A 20,700-nucleotide genomic window follows, 5' to 3' on the forward strand; every position below is an offset into this window, starting at 1 on the left:
TGGTATAATGGGTATGGAGCAGGGGGTAACCACAGGGTCTAGCTACGCACTACAGAAAGGATCCGGACCAATCTGAGTACTTACCCAACTAGAGACAAGGGGACCCGCTCCCACCGGCTGCAAAAACTCCACAGGAACTGCCACCACGTGACCTCTACGCGTTTCGCACGTAGTGCTTCGTCAGGAGGTCACGTCATAGCGTTGTCCCTGGAGTTTAAGTAGAGAGCAGCAGCCAATGGATCTAGTGTAATTAGAGAAAGTAGGAACACATGTAATACAAAGCAGAGGCAAATAGAGTTCCCTGCAGCATGTGGGGAGGATTAACTTATTAAAAGCACATATTAAATAGGAGCAATGTTAAACAGGTCCCAATTTAGCTATAAATAAATCCAAATTCATACCAGCATAACTGTAGTGAATGTAAACCAGTATATACTGATATGGACAATTTTAAGGTAAACATATATTAAAAATCTATTTAAAACATATATAGTTATTAAATACTAAAACATGTTATCTAAAAATACAAAAACTGCTTGGAAACCGTGTAAACACCTAATAATTAATTCTTTAGAATTCATTCTTTTAAGAAAGGGACCAGTTCTATGTAATCGTTTAAACCATGAGGAAACCTCGTTTGCATGGTATAGATCCAGAATTGCTCCCTTCTACTTAGGCGTAAATCTCTATTGCCTAGGCGTTGATTTGCGGTAATTACTTCAATGCCCATGAAGGAAATGCCACTCGGGTCACACTGATGGCAATCATGAAAGTGTTTTAAAAGGTGGGTTAGGGGCATGTGTTTATCAATTAATTTTTGCACATTTTTGATGTTCCTCATGTGTTCCATTACCCTCACCTTCATACATCGTTTAGTTTTACCGATGTACTGTAACCCACATTGGCACTGTAAAATGTACACTACATATGTTGTGGAACAATTGATAAAATGGTTAACTTTAAAACTACGTTTTGTGGTAAAAGAGACAACCTCTTTTTTATTCATTAGGTTGGTACATATTTTACATTTACTACATTTGTAGTTGCCCTTCAGATCTAAATAGGATCTTAGTGTGCCCTTTTGACAAGAAACAGACTTTCATTGGCTAGGGGCTATTAATCCTTTCAGATTTTGAGCTTTTTTGTATACAATCTTTGGTTTCAACGACATCTCGGCACTCAACACAGGGTCTAGAGATAAAACCCTCCAGTGCTTAGCAATGGCCGATTGTATGGACTTGTGTTTATCATTAAATTGTGTGATAAACACTGGAAATGTATTGCTTTGTTTTGGGTCATCTTGACTTACCCTCCCTGTTAGTGCAAGCTCAGTCGTAACCACTGGATTTTGATTGGTAGACCCTTTTCTAAAGTCAAGTCTTTTATCTCTTTTTTTCTTATTTTTTTTTTTTTTTTTTAGTAAATTCGTCCTTTTAACGAGATTGACTTTGTCAATGGCACGGTCAATCAGGTGTTTATCATAACCTTTCTGGATAAATCTTTCCTTCAGAAAGAGTACCTGATCCTGAAAATGTTCGTCATTAGTGCAATTTCTTTTAAGACGTGCAAATTGATTAAAAGGGATATTAACAATCCAGGGTTTAAAATGGCAACTGGATGGATGAATGTAAGAATTCACATTAGTATCCTTGAAGTATGTTTTGGTACAGATTAGCTCTGATTCGATGGTAATTTCAAGGTCCAAATAATGTACTGATGTTTCACTATTTTCCCCACTAAAACAGAGGTTACATGTATTCGTATTTAATTGTGCAACAAACTCTAAAAGAGAGGCTTCTGTACCATCCCAAATGATGAGAATATCATCTATATATCTCCTCCACAGAATTAACTGTGGAGGAGGTATCTCAGTAAGAGTGATTTTCTCCCACCACCCCATATATAAGTTAGCGAATGATGGAGCGAACTTGGTACCCATTGCGGGTATCAGTAAGGTAAGCAACACACAGAAGTGACACTTTTCTATGTGATATGGAACAAAATATAGAATACGTCAAATATGATCTTAAATACACAATAGTGTACACATCATTTGACTCACATGTCACACTGCAAAAGAAAAATTGTATGTAACCATATTGCACTAGCTATTGGCTATCGACATAGTAGGTTTATTGTGTATGCATAACCAAAAATAGCATGTACAGAAAATATAGATTTAGTACACATTATTCGCTCACGTACAGACAACACCTTTTAGTGGTAAGAAGTATAATACAACCTGTTGATGAATGACATACCGGTGCCACATGCAATTGTCCACACAGCAGAGAACAGAAAGGTGGGAGAACCATATTCATCTGTTTCCTAAGTGAATGGTATTTGGACACATGTATTTATCATTACAATGAATTAATACATCTATGTAGTACTCTGAACATATATGTATTTGCTTACATGAAAAATATGTGTTTATCACATTACAACGTGTCTCCACACCACTGGTGTGCCCCACCAGCTCTATCTAAACACCTGAATCTTGTTTTCAGAAGCCCAAATGTCCTCTCTATGATTGATCGTATAGATATATGTGCCACATTAAATCTCTCCTCTGCTTCAGATTGAGGGTTTGCCAGCAGGGTCAACAGCCACGGCCTAATTCCGTATCCTGCGTCACCTATAATCCATCGGGCACAAATATGAAACAATTTGTGTTAACATTATTACATACAACAGTTCATAGAAAAACAAGAGTTGTTTATTAATACATCATAATATGTACTCATCCACCAGCCAACCAGGTCCAAAATAGCCTTGTTCGAAAGCATGGAAGACTGATGAGTTTCTCAGGATAGAGGAATCGTGACTGGAACCAGGGAATTTTGCTACCACATGCATAATCTTCATCGTGGCATCGCATACCACCTGTACATTCAGGGAACGGTAGTGCTTATGATTGCGGTAAGCATGCTCACTCTGACTAGGCGGGATCAAAGCAACATGGGTGCAATCTATTGCACCCATCACACATGGTATCCCGTCTATGGCATAAAAGCCATTCCTCACTTCCAGCCACTCTGTGTGCTCTGTAGGAAAATGAATATAATTCCTAGCGCGTCTATTCAGTGCACATATAAACTGTGTAAAGGCCCGCGAGAATGTAGATTGCGAGACCCCGCCCACTATGCCCACAGTTGTCTGGAATGACGTGGAAGCAAGATAATGTAATGAGCACAGCATTTTAACAAGCCCAGGGACCGCACGACCTCTGGCTGTCACAAAATCTAAATCTACCCATATCTCTTCATAAAGAGCTAAGATTGCTGCTGAACTCAAACGATAACGACTTATGACCTCCTCCTCACTCATCCCATCTAACATGGTTCTCTCCTTGTACAAACGTGGACGAGGCACAACTTCTCTCCTCTCTCTTCTCCTCTCATCTCCTTGCCCTCCCCCTCACACTTGCCCTCTCCCTCTCCTCTCCGCGTCCCTGTCCCTGTCCCTTTCTTGCCCTGTGACATCCTGTCCCTCAGCTAGCCTCTCCTCCAATAGAATCTTCCTTCGTCTCATGAACAATCGTATCATTTTCAGGTCTGTAGCTGTCAATGTGCAGGTAATTGCCCTCCTTCAAATACCTATGTGATGATGTCACGTGACTTGATGAAGTGCAAGGTGTTACATTAACATATCCAAGTTGTTAACTCCAAACGGGTATACAGTACGAATTAAACGGATTATTTATGTGTGTTCACCAGGCAATCATGATATTTGACAATGATGTAACGTTAAGCTTTGTACAACAATTTATTCGCAAGTATTTATGGAATGTGTAATGCATGTACCACTTCTAAACGCAACACTCAGTCATCCCATTAGGATACAACCATGACATTGACGTTGAAAAACTACGTTGCAACATGTATAATTTCGCATGTTAGTGTCACATGTTCACATGAACTAATTCTAATGTGCATATGCATAATTTAATGCCATCAGGATACTTGCTATTGATTATGTTTCAATCGTGTAAAAATGAGTAACTATTATAGATCTGTGTATAACTTAGCATGAAGTGATTATAATGCATCGTGTACAATGTAAACATGCAATATTATTGAGTGTCCAATTGCGGACGTCATAAAAAGAGGGAGGTCACAAACTACATGTAAACATGAAAAAAAACCGCTACATTTACTTTTGATCATGCGTTACACATTCAAAGCATTCTATAATGTATTCCAACATTACTATACGCTGAGGGGGGGCAGACATTCATTGGCATTGAATACAGTTAATTATAATCCCTTCCTTTAAATAAGGCCGAGGGCTCCTATCTCTAAAGCAACAGCGACCTCCTGTGGTCTATTCTGGTATAGTTCTTCATTTTTTGTTTTACCTCTACCATCAGGCTGTAGCATCCACAGACAGACTCCGCTGGATCCCCTCTCAGCTCTGCTCTCCCGGCCCTCCTCTCCGCAGCCTCCAGATAAGTTGGGAGGCCAGGGCTGCCCTCAGCCTGGGGCTCCTCTCTCTTTGTGCATGGGCGGAGGGAGGGCAGGGTCGGTGTAAACGGGAAAAACATGTGAGGGGGTGGGGGTTTGTATTGTTGGTGCACGCAGGGGAGAGGCAGGAAAGGGGGGTAGGAAGTCTCCGCTGTATGGCTTTGCAGGGAATCACTGTCCCGGGCAGGGAGTCGCAGCTGAGAGCGTAGCTTAGGTATGGGGGGACGGACGGGGGGAAGGAGGTTGGCTTCACTGTGAGGGGAGAGAGGCATCCCAACCTTTCAGGGAACGTCGCAATGCTTTTTTTTCTGGGTCGTTAGGTTCCTGGGGCTGCTCTGGTGGTTCTCTGCTGGGCCAGACGCTCTGATGACCTGGATCCTCGTTGTCTTCGGGGTAAGTTGGTATCTTCTTCCTCCCCCTCTTTTCTCTGCCCTTGTAACGCAGGGAGTCCCAGCAGGCGCAGGAATCTGAGGGCTTCTTCCATGTGTGTAATCGTGAAGAACTTTCCTTTAGCGTGGACGCTTAGCTTGAATGGAAATCCCCATTTGTAGTGCACGTTTTGATCTTGCAGATGCTGAGTTAGAGGCTTTAAGTCCCGTCGGCAGAATATGGTTGTTCTAGACAGATCGCTGTATATCTGTATCAGTTCTCCCTGGAAGGGTATCTGGTTCAGCTCTCTGCTTTTGGCTAGATTTTTTTCTTTTGAGCAATATGAATGAAAGCGTGCAATCACGTCTCTCCGCCTTTTGGGGTCTTCTTGTCTTGGGCCCGGGGCCCTATGGGCTCTATCTAGCTCCATATCCTCCTTTTTCATCTCTGGGGCCAGGTAGTGGAAGAGGTCTTGCAGGTAGGGTGTGAGGTCCTTTGCTGTTATGGATTCAGGGATGTTTCTGAACCTCAGATTTTGGCGTCGATCTCTTGGTCGTCAAGACCATCCTTTAATAGAGCAATTTCCTGATTTAGTCTATTAATCTCGTCCTCATCCAAGGACTGGACCGCCTCAATCTCCTCCACCCTGCCCTCCAAAGATTCCGTTCTCTGGGTTAGGCCATTGAGGTCTAGTTTCAGCTTGACGATCGCGCTTGTTAGATCCTCATTGAAGCCTTTCCTCATTTTGGCAAACATCTGGCCAATATAGTCCTCGAGGAAGTCTTTTGTGATGTTTTGACTTGCGCTGACATTCTCCTGCAGTGGCTGCTCGTGGGCGGGAGCACTCGCCACGCTGGTGCCGGTGCCATCTTGGCTCTCCTCCTCCTGATCTGCCGAGCGCTTCGTGGGAGTAAAATAGGTAGAAACGGTTTGCGTGGCGATTCTTTTTTGCTGCTTTGCCATCCTGGCTTGTAGCTGACACTGCTCCGAGTGTTTCCCTAACGTTTTAGGGTGTTTTTTGCGCTGCTTATCGCCTTCTTAGTGGAGGGGTATTGGGAGCTCGGCTTTTAGGCTGGCATGTGCGATGACGTCACCGGAAGCCTCCCCAATTGCATTTTTTTAATGATTTTTTTTCTGTATCCCAAGCCATTTAGGAAGATGAAGAGATAGAAGCACACCAGTTGGTCTTTCAAAAAGTCGTAAATTTATGACAGTGCGATCAGCATTTCGGTCGGCTTGCGTACCTTGCAACCATTTAGGAAGCCACACATCTTCCTCTTTTGAAATAGTCAGTCATATTGAATGCCCTGGGAAGCAGGTTCTTTGCTGATATGATCATGGGAGAACAGATCAATTGTCATAAACTGCATTGCATTGCCATAAATGTAGGGAACCGCTGCATTAATTAAAACAATATTAACAGCAACAAAAAAAAAGAAGAAAAACAGGAGAGAGGCAATGCTGCTTTAAGAATCAGTTGTAACATCTCCAATTGGAAAACTTTTAGATCTGGGTTATCAGTATTACCAAGTATTTTATGAACAGCCTGTACACCCCTGTCCTGTGAGATAGAGGTATTTAGGCTCTGGACATCCATCATCACAAGTAGAGTCTCATCATTCACCCCACCAAAATCCTGTGCAGGAATTGGGTGGTATCTTTAAGAAATTAGGAAGATTTTTATCTTAAAATTACATTTGGAAAAACTGCTACAGTAGTGGTTGGAAAGATAGGAACTGCAATGAAGTCAAATATGGATCCTAAATATGCAAATATGTTTGTAATCTTTTTAAAAAAAACATCAAGCATATACTGTAGGAATCCAGATTTCATGCTGCACTGCATTTGATTTTGAACCAACAATTGTGTCCACCCTTAATTATAATGTCATGTCAGGCATATGTGTGAACAAGGCTAGTACTTTGGTGACAGGACTAAAAGAGACAGGAATCTCCAAGTTTGCTTGTCTTCTTCTGATCTCCTTTTCCTGTCCCTTTTAAATTCCTCCAGTTAGCTGAAACAAGAGTGGTAGTAGAAGTTCAAGGAACTTTCTGAAGAGCTAAGAGCGAGTAACTGATTAGGTATACTCTCACTGTTCATTTCTTACAGGCTGATACAACTCTGTAGAATTTACACAGCGGGAGTCTTATTCAGAAGCAGGGACCCTGCTGTATTAATCCTGCGTACCATTCCCCCCTGCCAAGCACTGTTCCATGAACGCTCAACATTTGGTCCGCGGTTCATCAGCACATGTTCTGCAATGATGGAAAAAAGATACCTGGCGCTTAAAATAACACTGTGTCCATAAGAAACAAAATCAGTCTTTTGAAAATCTCCCAGAGTCCAAAACTTGAAGTTGATGTCTGTGGTTTTTTCTTCACTGCTGCAGCCTCCCAATTTACCTGGAAATGATAAAGGGGCACACCATTGCGCAGTACTACTGATTTCTAGTGGTTTCCCCTTACATAACGTTCCCAATGTAGACTGAGTCTACTTACAGGAGTGTCTCTTTCAGGATATAGTGGAGACAATCTGTGCTTTAATCCCTTCACAGTCCACCTGTGCCACGAATCCCCTGGGTACTTCCTTTAACTCTTGAAACTCCGTGATTCCAGAATCACCCAAAACACACGGACCCCCAGAGAAGGAGAATGAACAATTGCAAAAGGTGATCACAAATTTAATAAAAAACGGCTTCAACAAGCCTAAACAGCACGGCTAAAACAAGCCTAAAACAAATGTAAAATCACTCACATGTACTCACATGAATACATGCGATTTAAAATGACACGAGACTGCCGTCAGCAGCTTGCGATGTTACTCCTGTAACTGCTCCGGTTGAGGTATGCTCTCTCACTGCTTATCTCAGCTGGTTTGGTGCGTCTGCGTCTCTCCCCCCCGTTGGGCTGCGTTCGGGTATACAACCAACAGGTCTGACAAACTGCGCACCTCTGCAGTCACTGCGAGTCTATTGCTGACAGGCAAACTCTAGCTCCTCCCACCCTAACGCGTTTCGTGACGTAGGGACGTCACTTTCTCAAAGGAATAAGGAGCTACTTTCGATCCCTTACTATATACCCCCCAAGGAATGATTAACCCCTTAAGTGATAATTACATGTTAATCCCATGATAGTGCATTCCTGTCTGTTACATAACGATGTGTATCTGAGGATGACAACACCCTTGGATTCAGAGGCACATCTACACAACAAATTTACAACTATATGGTGACTGTCACAATAAAAACATACATATACATCAGACCAACCTTATATGCTGTTAGACAAATATATACGCAACAAATGTTAATCTTTTAAAAATGAAGCCAAGTCAAACTCTATATTTAAACCCTTAGGGGCTAGAGTTTTTAAGGCGTAGATCCAAAAACTTTCTTTCTTAGACAAATTGTTTAACCTATCAACTCCCGTCCAATTAGGCTTGGGACAATCTATCCCTTTACAGATTAAACCATTGGGATTTTGATTATGGACTAATCTGAAATGGTTGGAGACACCCATGCCAAATTGGATGGGAGGACGGGAGGTGATAGGTTAAACAATTTGTCTAAGAAAGAAAGTTTTTGGATCTACACCTTAAAAACTCTTGCCCCTAAGGGGCAGAACTTGCTTTTACAGTTAATAAATGAGCCAATTTCATAAGTTCTATTCGTAACAGTGGAATGAAACTGATCACATTTTTCACTGTAATTGCAGGCCACACACTTACCACACACAAAATAACCTTTAAAATCAGATAGCCATGTGATTGTTTTACATTTTGATCTATCATTAGGACAACTCGGTGCCAATGAAGCCTTCAAATTATTGGCTTTGTTATATATGATTTGTGGCTGTGGTGGTAGAAATGACTGTAGAATGGGGTCTCGTTGGAGAATTCCCCAGTGTTTCCTAAGGGTTTTCACTATTTCAGGGGCCATACTATTATATTTTGTAGTAAAAGGTATGAATTCTCCCTCTCTTTCTTTTTTAATCTTCTTACGGTCTGTATCCACTAATGTTGTTCTAGCTACCTGATTAACTTTCTCGATGGCTAAAACCACTTTTTTCTTGTTATACTTCAGTGCCAAAATTTGTTCTTCAATTCTCCTACCTCTTCCTCATATATATGTTTTTGAGAACGGTTTCTCTTTAATCTCAAAGCTTGTCCCTGTGGGATGTTGTTTACCCATCTAGATTGATGATGGCTGGATGCCAAAAGGTATGTGTTGGCATCCACCTCTTTGTAATATGTTTTCGTGTGTACTAAGTTGTTCTCTACATATAAGGTACGGTCTAGAAAATTAATAGACACTGGATCACTATTAAAAGTGAATCTAATGTTACAGGAATTGGCGTTTAAATGTTCCTGGAACTGGGTTAGTTCATCTTGCGTACCTCTCCAGACGCACAGCACATCGTCGATGTATCTTCTCCAGAGCACCAGGTTTGCACCAAACGGGTTATTACTCCAAATCCGTTCCCGTTCCCACATAGCCATGAACAGATTGGCATAGCTCGGTGCAAACCTGGTCCCATTGCGGTGCCGCACGTCTGGAGAAAGAACTCCCCATCGTGACAAAAATAATTGTGTTGGAGAATATACCGAATTCCATTAAGAACAAACTCCATTAATGCTACACTAACTTCAATGTCCTGTTTCAATGCCATTTGTACTGCTCTCAGACCTGTTTCATGCTCAATGATGGTATACAGGGACACCACATCACATGTGGCCCAAATGAGGTCACTGTCCCAAGTGAGATTTTGAATTAAATTCAACACGTGTGTGGTGTCCCTTAGGTATGACGGAACCTGTATAACATATTTCTGTAATATATGATCTAGGAATTGGGAAAGGTTCGACGTTAGGGACCCGATCCCTGAAATGATCGGTCCTCCCGGGGGTCTGATGGGATCCTTGTGCAGTTTGGGGATGAAGTAAAAAACTGGTATTTTTGGTTCTTCTACCACGAGGAACTCCAGTTCTTTCTTAGTTATTACTTCATCCTCCAATCCTTAATTTATTAAAATTGAAAGTTCTTGTTTGAACTGATCCGTAGGATTTTTTTTCAATTTTTTATATGTGATCTGATCACCGAGGATCCTATTGGATTCTTCCTGATAATAACATGAGTCCATGACTACCAGACCCCCCCCCCCCCTTCTCAGCTGCTTTAATTACAATGTTATTGTTTTCCGCTAGGGTTCTGACTGTCTCTTTCTCTTCCTTTGTAAGTTTATGTTTTTTTTTTTTTAACTTCAACGTTTTTTATTGGGTTCCACAACTTGTACATTATACCACATCCCATTATTAAACATTTCGAAACCCACCGAGGTTTTCCCCTTTCACTCTCACCATCAGGGGTAAAATCACTCATAATCTGCGTGGGACGGACAACATATACTCACAGGACTAGACAAACAAGACTAACCTGACCAAGGACAAGACAACAGAGGGTGAGAACACCAGGAAAAGGGGGGGCAAGGGGGGGGGGACTTCCAACGTGTGCTCCGGTGTCGGTGAGCCTTCTTTTGGTAGATGCTTTACTCTCTTAGTAGTGCGTGACGACTCCTCATCTTGGATCAGTTTTTACTGGGCGGGGCCTCCTACCTGTCGCATATCTATGTTATAGTATGTTCCGCTCAGTCACCAGAGAACGCACTTGTAGTTATTATTGCAAAATTGTGCTGGCATCTATCCCGGGGATATCTGATTGGGTAATTCATGGATCCCATACTTTTAGGAAATTTCGGCCAGAATCGTTGACCCAGCTTGTCAACTGTTCCATCTGGCAAACATGCCACATTCTGTTTCGAATTTTGGGGATTACTGGTAAATCTTGCTGTTTCCACAATGCTGCGATCTCGCACCTGGTGGCGGTAGCAAATTGTGCGACCAATTTGTGTGCCGATCTCGACAACCCCTGGGCCCGCCTGCCCAATAGGAACAGCCATGGGACCAGGGGGACCTCCAAATCGAGGATTCTTTGTGCCCATGCTCTAATGCTCTCCCAAATCGGGAGCACCCTAGGGCAGGACCACAGCATGTGGACTTAGTCCGCTACCTCCCCGCACTGTTTTGGGCAGAGCGGGGAGTATCCGCTGACGAATTTAGACAATCTTAGTGGGGTGTGATACCAGCGCATCATAACCTTATATGCGTTCTCTTTTAACGTTGAGCAAATGGAGCTTTTGTCATGTCATTAGTCATGTAGTTCAGTCTGTAGGTGTCAGGTCCGTTTGGGCAGACCACTTCCCGGTACATTCTAGTGGTAAGTCCCCTTGTGTCCGTGGCTCTAGAACACAGCTGCTCGAAATTAGTCCTAGCTGGCCTAATTGGAAATTTATTGTAAAATGCTCTGATCTGGAGGTAGCGGAAGAATTCGGTATTTGGAAGGCCCTTTTCTGATTTGATGTGTTCAAATGTTTTAATATATGTAGGCCCCTCCAGATCTTCCAGTCGCTTATATCCCGACTGTATCCAAATTTTAAAGTGCCGGTCTCCGGCCATCCCCTGGGCGAATTCCGGATTATCGAATAACGGGGTCATTAAGGAGTGTTTCGTCGTTAGGTTATGTTTAAATTTGGAACTCCTCCACACCGCCAGAGAGTTTACCATGGTCCGAAGCAGCAACTCTGCTGTGTTGTCACATCGTTTTGGTAGCCAAATTAAATTGTGTAACTCTATTGGTGCACAGCAGGTTTTCTCCAGCGCCACCCATCTCCGCAGGGACGGATCTAGGTGCCACTGGACAATCTGACCCAATTGTGCTGCTTTATAATATGCCAAATTGTGCTGCTTTATAATATGCCATCAAGCAAGGTACCGCTAATCCCCCTCTAATCGTAGGCCTGATTAGTATGCCCTTTGCAATTCGTGGGCTCTTATTATGCCATATGAATTTCATGATTCTCGACTGTAAGGCGAGGATGTCGGCCCGCACCAAAGGTATCGGCAGGGCCTGGAACAGGTAAAGCACCCTTGGCAAAAGATTCATCTTAATGCTATGAATTCTTCCGAACCAAGAAATTCCAAACCCTGCCCACACCCTAAGATCCTCCCTTAGAGTTCGGAATAGTTTGGGATAGTTGGCTTTGTATAAGGAGCCATAGGTCTTAGTAATTTGGATACCTAAATATTTGATTGAGGAGGCTTGCCATTTAAAGTTAAAGTTTAGTTCAATTAATTTTTCCACTGGACGTGGGAGACTAATATTTAGGGCTTCAGACTTAGTCTGGTTAATTTTGAACCCTGAAATTTGGCTAAACGTTCCCAGAATCTCAAAGACATTGGGCAGAGAAGTAAGCGGTTTTGACAGAGTCAGAATGATGTCGTCAGCGTATAATGCCACTTTATGGGACTGGTCCCCTACATCTATCCCTGCTATATCTGGGCTTAGGCGAATATGAGCCGCCAGGGGTTCTATACATAATGCAAACAGCAGCGGGGACAGGGGGCATCCCTGTCGCGTCCCGCTACAAATGGTAAATTGCTCCGAAGGGAAGCCCTGATGGCGCACCCTAGCTGTGGGGCCTTTATACAGGGCTAAGATGGCTTCTAAGATGCGTCCCCCGAACCCAAATGCTCCTAGTACTGCCCTTAGATAGGTCCAATCGATCCTATCGAAGGCCTTCTCAGCATCCAGACTTTACAACATAGACGGGATGTTCTTTTTATTGGCCAGATCAATCAAATCTATGATCCGTCTCGTGTTGTCTGCCGCTTGCCTTCCTCCGATAAATCCCACCTGATCCGGGTGGATTAGCCTAGGCAGGACAGTGCCCACCCTGTTAGCTAGCAGTTTAGAGAATATTTTCACATCGGAATTGATCAGGGATATGGGCCGGTAGCTCTTGCAGTCTACCGGGTCCTTGCCTGGCTTATGGATCAGGGAGATTGAGGCCTGGAGCATCTGGGATGGGAAGGAGCCTCCCGTTAGAATTTCATTGAATAATTTTAGAAGCTGTGGCGCTAGTATTTTAAGGAATTTTTTGTAATATAAATTTGAAAAACCATCTGGTCCCGGTGCTTTAGCTGGTTTAAGGGCTTTTATAACCTCTGATAATTCTTCGAACGTAAAATCTCCCTGCAATGCCTCCTTCTCCACTCTGCCCAATTTGGGAAGACGTGCCTCTCTGAGGAATTTCTGGGTTTTCTCTCCTATCTTTTGTGTGTGGCTGACCTTATCTCCGTCGTAGAGTACTTCGTAGAATTTTTTGAATTCCTCAACGATTTGTCTAGGATCGGAGGTAAGGTCCCCCCCCCTTAGTGCGGATTGAGGAGATACTATAATTAGGTAGTTTATTACGTAATTTATTGGCAAGGAGAGTATCTGGCTTGTTGGCTTTGTCGTAGAACTTACGCTTAGACCAGGCCAACTCCCTCTCGGCTCTGGAGTTTAGCAACAAATTGAGTTTAGTTTTGGTATCAGAGAGTTCCTTCAGGGTAGCACTCTGTTTGTTGGATATATGAAGTGCGGAAAGGTGTGCCAGTCTCTCATGCAAATCTTTTATCTGAGACTCCTTAGCTCTTTTTGTTTGTGCTGCTAGATTCCTTAGGAGTCCCCTCGTGGTCGCCTTATGGGCCTCCCAGAGTGTGGAATGGGAAGACACGCTCCCTGTGTTTATCTCAAAATATTCCTTGATTTTGTCTCCTATCGCCCGCTCCGATATTGGATTTTTTAACAGCAGCTCATTTAATTTCCAGTTCACCCCCGGCCTGTCCATTAACCGCAGAGCACATTGCAGCTAAATTGGTGCGTGGTCTGACCATGAAATATCATGGATCCCCGAGTGGGAGACCATGGAAATCGCCTTGTTAGAGACCAGGAAGTAATTTATCCTACTGTATCTGTCGTGGGGGTGTGAGTAGAAAGTGTATGCTCTCTCAGTGGGGTGCTGTTCCCTCCATATATCGATCAGTTAGCAGTCTCGTAACCCTTGAAGTATGGTTAGTACGTCATGTTTCTGTGGTTGATTAGTCCCTGTGCATCTGTCCAAGTCTGTGTCTAGGGTGCGGTTCATGTCCCCTGCTAGTATTATACAGCCTCGTGCCACCTGGTGTAGCTTATCGAAGAATGTCGTGAAGAACTGTGGGGTCTGTTCACAGGGGGCATATATAGAACTTAAGGTGACCTCTTGGTTGTTAATTGTGCCTGTGACTATGAAATATCGCCCGTCCGTATCGACATAAGTCTTAATGACCTGGAAGGGCAATCTGTGGTGGACTAGAATAGCCACTCCTCTTTTCTTAATAGCTGCAGAGGACATAAAGGCTGTCCTAAAGTGTTTGTCTAGGTATTTTGGGTGATTAAGTTTGGAGAAGTGTGTTTCCTGGATAAACACTATATCTGCTTTTTTGCGGGTATAATCTCGGAGAGCGAGTCTAAGTTTTATTGGGTTATTAAATCCTTTGATATTGTGTGAAATAAGGATCAGCTCTTTACTCATCTGGAAAATGGGGTGAACTTGCAGCAGGGGGCGACGGTGTTCTTCATTCCACCGCTAACCTTGTCCGTTGTAGGGCAATCTCCGCACCACTGTGCTCTCGAGGTTCCTTGGCTGGCGAGTCCTGTGGACTGGGAGGAAACAAAAGGGAAACACATATACAACCACACACAGTTAATGTCCTCAGAGCTGTGGCCCCGCCAACTTGGCTCCAAGTCCAATGCCTTTGGGGTCTGGGGACCTGCCACGGGGCGCTCCCCGTTGTTACCTCACCCCCTGTTCCCCCTCCCTCCCAAAGGACTTTGCTGGGTCTTCCCCCTCCCAGCCCCTGGCCCATGTGGACCGCAGAGTAGGCCGAGATCCCTCAGCTCCCACCCCGCTCCTAATCTAATAACTGTAATATAACCTTTATGCCTTGCAACTCCTAGAATTAACGCTAACCCTGGTATAATGTGCTACCTCTCACGTCCCTAACTCTTATCTTAGTATCAGACTGGGTGGCCCCTTTCTCAAACCCCTCCTCTGGGGCTCTCTCTTCTGTTAACGTATCTCCCTCTTATAGCGCTTCCGTCCCCTTACTCTTTCTAAACCTCCCTTGTCTCTCTACCACTGCCGACATACATCTCTCTTTTAAACATCCCTCTAACCTACTAACCCTTCATCTACCTACTGCTGCTATCTAATCACTTTCTATACCCTCTCAATCCTTATTACACCACTTACTCTAACCTTCCTCTCTCACTTCCCCCTTCACCCCTTTTCTCCTATCCCCTGCTACTCTCCTTGCTTACTCCCTCTTCCACACTCCTACCACTAACACGTCCATTCCGCCTTCAACTTACATACCCATCCTTTCCCTGCTTCACCCTCTATTCTCTCGTTGTCACCCGGACTGTTCCAGACACATTCCCCTTACCAACCGACCTTGTGTACTTCCCTCGCACTGTCTCCCTCTTCTAAACTTCACCTGCCTAACCCTTCTTCCGCCCCGGTCGCTGCAGCTGCTCCCTAGTTCCGTAGCCTATCTCCAGCTCTATATCCCCCTCTCCCTCGCCCCTAGGCCTCTACAGCTAAATTGCCCCTTTAGGTGGTACTAATGGGCCCTCGTCCCTCTGGCGCTGCTTCGTTGGCCTCTTCAGTCGCTCCGTGTAGTCCAGCTCCTGTAACTTTAAAGTTCCTTTCGCGTGGCATGACGCTGGGCCTTTCGCGTGACATGTGTCGCCATCTTGTGTCGTCCGGATATCAACTCCATGCCCACTCCAAGATGGCCGCCCGCTCACTTCCGCTACTGGTGCCCGGACATCCGGTCGCCGCCATTTTGGGAGCGTCGTTCGTCCTGGGCGGTTGTGTTCGCGCTCTCTGCTCGGCTGGTGGGGACTTCCTGCTCCTGCGTTCCTGGCTGGGTTCTCTGCCATCCTCGTGGCTGCCGCCATCTTTGGGCCTCCTGCTGCCATCGCTCAGGTAAGTGAGTAGAAAAAAGGGTGAAATGTCCTCGGGCGCGTCACTCTGCTTGCGGCTCCACGGCGTGTATTATATGCAAGGCAAAGGAGAGAGAGAAGGGCCACAGTGAAAAAAAACAGCTCAAAATTTTGCACACTTTTTCATCAGGGTAGAGAGAAGGAGGGGGGGGTGTGGGAGGGGTGAGAGATGAAGACAAGGGATAGCTGATATTAAATCAAACTTGTTGACTGGGGACACACTCACATTAAAAACTCTCAAAACTTGATTTGATGTCTCCTCCTCTTTTTGTAGTTGGTGTCTTGAACAGATGTCTTCTCTTCTATGTGCAGTTAAATGGATTGAGGCCGAGGAAATGCCTCCTAATATCTTCCTCTATGACAGTGTGACACGACTTGCAGTAAAACTTGCTTTCATCGGTTATACCCCAGTTCACTTCAGAGCACTGCGGACAAGGCTCTTTATAATCCCTATTTAGAGTTTCCAGGTGGCGTCTCCAAAAATCCTGGACACAATGGTGAAAGGTGCAACGCGCTTGAGATTCACACACCTGGTGTGTGTTTTATTGGCGAAAACTTTCCCCCTTTTTTCCCTAAGCTCAGGTAAGTGAATCGTATTTTACAGGTTATCCTGCGAGGATTTTCTCACCGGAGAAAATCTTTTCTTGGGCCCTGTATCGTCGTTTAAGTTCATCTCCTCTGGGCATGTTACCTCCTCAGCCTAATGTACCGTAAGCTGACGCGAGGCCGTAGCGAAATAACTGTTAACCTTCAACTTATAACCAGATAACTTTGTGACCAAACATTTTAGTTTATTTTAAGGGTCCTTCCCTTGCTGCTCTTCAACTTTTATTTCTTGGTGACCGGGGAGTTTGTCCCACTGTTGCCCAGCTGGGACCCGGGATCTCCTCCGTCTCTTCAGTGGCCGGTGGGGCCCCCTTAAGTCCCAGCTTCTGTAGAAATACCTCTCCTTCTCCGATCTCCCTCATGAAGAAGGATCTGCCATTCTTGCTTACTGAAAGCCCAAATGGAAAGGTCCAACGGTAGCGAACATTGTGATCCCTTAATATTTTTGTTATTTGGAGAAGTGAGTACTGTACAGAGGAACCTCGCTCAGAAACCCCTAGATGTTGTTAGCGTGCTGCCAAGGGAGTGTGGGTATCGAGATAGAGAGATGTGCCTAAAGGAGGCACCAAAGATCCCTTCTAGGAAGCGCACAGCAAACCTTTATAATATAATTTGGTCAGGGGTGAATTGATATATACATAAAATAAAAAAGGTTTATTAAATAACTTCGTTAAAATCGTGTTGTGTAGTGTGATGTGTATGACACAGATAAAAATAGACTGGTTAAGTCTATAGTACTACTCTGTTATCCTAGTCACTACCAGTAGTGAACAATGCTAAAGTGATGGTTTCACACAGGTTGCACTCATATGAGAGCTTATCAGGATGTAAAGTGTTGCTGCTTACAGCTGATTCCTAAGTCCAAACTTAATAGTGTACATCCGTTGTTATCGGTGCTAAACTAGACTTTGTAGACCTGAATAGGCAGGGGATAACTGCTGGCAGCGGATAGCCCGTAAGTAAGGCTCTCAATGGGCTAAAAACTGTACTAGTGTCATTAACGTGGACCCTGTTGGGTTCTGAAGGCAAAACACACAGCCAAAGAGGGTAAGTGAAATTAGCTGTTCTAGTGTTTAACCTCTTCGCACATATATAGTTACTGCCAGATATTGTTTAAATGAATCAGATACCCAGCTGCATATAGTTAAGTGCTGGATCTTAGGCAGGGAATGTGTATATGTTCTACCTAAGAGGCTCCACTAGAGACGGATCAGGTATTTATTATGCAGTATGGGGTATTCCCCTCTGTGTATCATCACCTATCTGTAGTGTGCAATTACACTCCAGTGCTGGCAGAGTTCACGATGTCACACTGTACAGGACAAGCTTGCTACAAATAATGTTACTTTGTCACAAAAGGGGCAGAGTTTGAACAGGTAAGGTATAGATCTCTGCAGAGAAAGTTTCTAGGTCTGAACCCAGTATAGTTTCGTTGGAGTAGATCAAATGTCCAGCTGCATATGGTTAAATGCTAGTTCTTAGGCAGAGGAGGTGTGTCTGTTTCCTCAGTACACAGTAAGTATTTCTTCTGAAAAACGGGTCAGGTTTTCACTGCAGGTATATACCCAGAGACAGGGTAAATTGTTCCTGCAGATAAATATATGCTGTGGGGTGGTTCCCTCTATATGTTAGCATATACTGGCAGAGTACAGTTAGACCATAATGCAGGACAAAATCGCAGTGTCACACTGCACAGGGCAGGATTGCTGCAGATGTGGTAAGTCTCTCCAGAGCTCCTCTGTTCACCGGGTGATATAGGCACAGCAAAAAACAAGTTACAAACACCTCTTTAAGTGGGTGTATCAGTTATAGTAACCATGAACATTGTTTAGCATACATGTAGCAAGTGTTAATACCATGAGTTAGTTAATAGATCGTTACTTTGTCACAAGTGGGGCAGAGTTTGAACCGGTAAGGTATAGATCTCTGCTGAGAAAGTTTCTAGCCCTGAACCCGGTGTAATCTCGTTGGAGTGGATCAAGTGTCCAGCTGCATATGGTTAAATGCTAGTTCTTAGGCAGAGGAGGTGTGTCTGCTTCCTCAGTGCACAGTGAGTATCTCTGCTGAAAACGGGTCAGGTTTTCACTGCAGGTATATACCCAGAAACGGGGCAGATTGTTCCTGCGGATATATATACTGTGGGGTGGTTCCCTCTATGTATTAGCATATACTGGTAGTGTACATTAAAACTGTAATGCAGGACAAAATCGCAGTGTCACACTGCACAGGGCAGGCTTGCTGCAAATAAAGTGGTAAGTCTCTCCAAGGTTCTTCTGTTCACCGAGTGATAAGAGCACAGCAATAAACAAGTTACAAACACCTCTTTAAATGGGTGTATCAGTGATAATAACCATGAGCATTGTTCAGCATACAGGTAGCCAGTATTAATACCATGAGTTAGTTAATAGATCGTGCTATATGGTGCACAAGTAGTACTATGTCGGCAAAGACCCGACATGCGGCATGTTTCGTCGCTTCTTGCGACTTCTTCCGGGGTGGGCGTGTCTACGTCCCTGGCGGCCCCTTTAGACCCGGCGGTTACCATGGTAGCCGCGGGACGCTTATTTGCCGAGATTGATAGTGGTGGTGCAGAGGTACTGCATCCCACATGTGAGATGTATTTAAAAGTCATCCTGACCATGATAATACATTTTGAGAAGTACATACACTGTCTCTAGATGATGCAAAAACATAGAGCATAGACAGCCTGTCTACTAAGTTGAGAGGTGTTAGAGGAAGGGGGTGAATACAAAGCCCTCATTCATACCAGACGGATAGTGTGTATTAAGGAGATAGATCCATCTGGCTTCACATTGCAATAGTTTTTTGTCCCAGTTTCCTCTGCGAATACTGGGTGGTATGTGGTCTATTCCTTGGAATGTCAGGGTGTTGATCTGTCCTGCATGGAATTCTCTGACGTGGCGAGAGACAGGGGTGTCCAGTGAATTTCTTATGGCTCCAACGTGTTCCAAAACCCTGCGTCTCAGTTCTCGTTTGGTTTTTCCAACATATTTCTTGCCACATGTGCAGGTGATCAGATAGATGATACCCGAACTTTTGCAATTCATGAATTGTTTGATCTTGAACGACTTTGTATCCCCAGTGTTGGTAAACTGTTTACTTTCCTTCATGTAGGTACAGGCTTTGCAGCCATGACATTTGTAATATCCTTGTATGCTAAGCCACGTTTTGCTTCTTTTATTTTTTACAGAGAAATGACTGTGCACCACTTGGTCCTTGATATTAGCTGATCGTCTCCATACGATTGACGGACGATTTTTTAGGACCAATTTCAGGTCGTTGTCACTAGTTAGTATATGCCAATGCTTGGATAGGATATTGTTAATATCTCTCCACTGATTGTGGTATGTTGTGATGCATCTAATTTCTTTCATAATTGATTTCTCTTGTGACTTAGTTTTAAGGAGATCATGGCGTGTGGTGCTGATGGCCCGATGGTACGCTGTCTTCAATTGTCGTTTCGAGTATCCCCTCACAAGGAAATTGTCCCTCATTTCCATACTTTGCCTTTTAAAGGTTTGAGTGTCTGAACAATTCCTTCTGAGGCGCAAGTATTGGCCTGTGGGGATACCTCTAATGAGAGGTTGAGGATGAAAACTGTCAGCTTTTAAATAGCTGTTAGTGGCAGTTTTTTTCTTGAAATTGCTTGTGGATAAATATCCATCATCATTTACAGTGATACGCAGGTCCAGGAACGTGATTTCTGTAGCACTTATCTCCGAAGTGAGCTTTAGATTGTGATCATTGGAATTTAGTACACACAGAAAGGTTTCTAGCTCCTTTTTGGAGCCTCTCCAGAGTAGTAGGATGTCATCTATGTAGCGGATCCACAGGTCTACACGATCAGTGTAAAGTGACATACCTTCGGAGAAGACACTAACCTCCTCCCACCAACCTAGATACAGGTTGGCATACGTAGGGGCACACGTAGTCCCCATGGCTGTGCCTTGTATTTGGAGGTAGTACTTTGAGTTGAATAAAAAGTAATTGTGTCGTAGTACAAATTCCAATAGCTCTACAACAAATTGATTATGATCAGAGAAGAGGCGGCTGCGGGACGAGAGAAAATGTTCGACTGCCATTAGGCCAATGTCATGTTTTATACTTGTGTACAGGGATTCAACATCGAAGCTCACTAATAAGGTGTCAGGTGTAACCTGTATCCCTTCCAGTCTATTCAGGACATCCTTTGTGTCCTGTACAAACGATGGCATAGCTGTCACAAATTTTCTCAACACTTTGTCAATGTAGATACTGGAGTTTTCGGTGAGGGAACCGATTCCAGAGACTATCGGTCTACCTGGAGGTTTAATG

This window comes from Ascaphus truei, chromosome 5 (genome assembly GCF_040206685.1).
Source record: "Ascaphus truei isolate aAscTru1 chromosome 5, aAscTru1.hap1, whole genome shotgun sequence".
Lineage (NCBI taxonomy): Eukaryota > Metazoa > Chordata > Amphibia > Anura > Ascaphidae > Ascaphus > Ascaphus truei.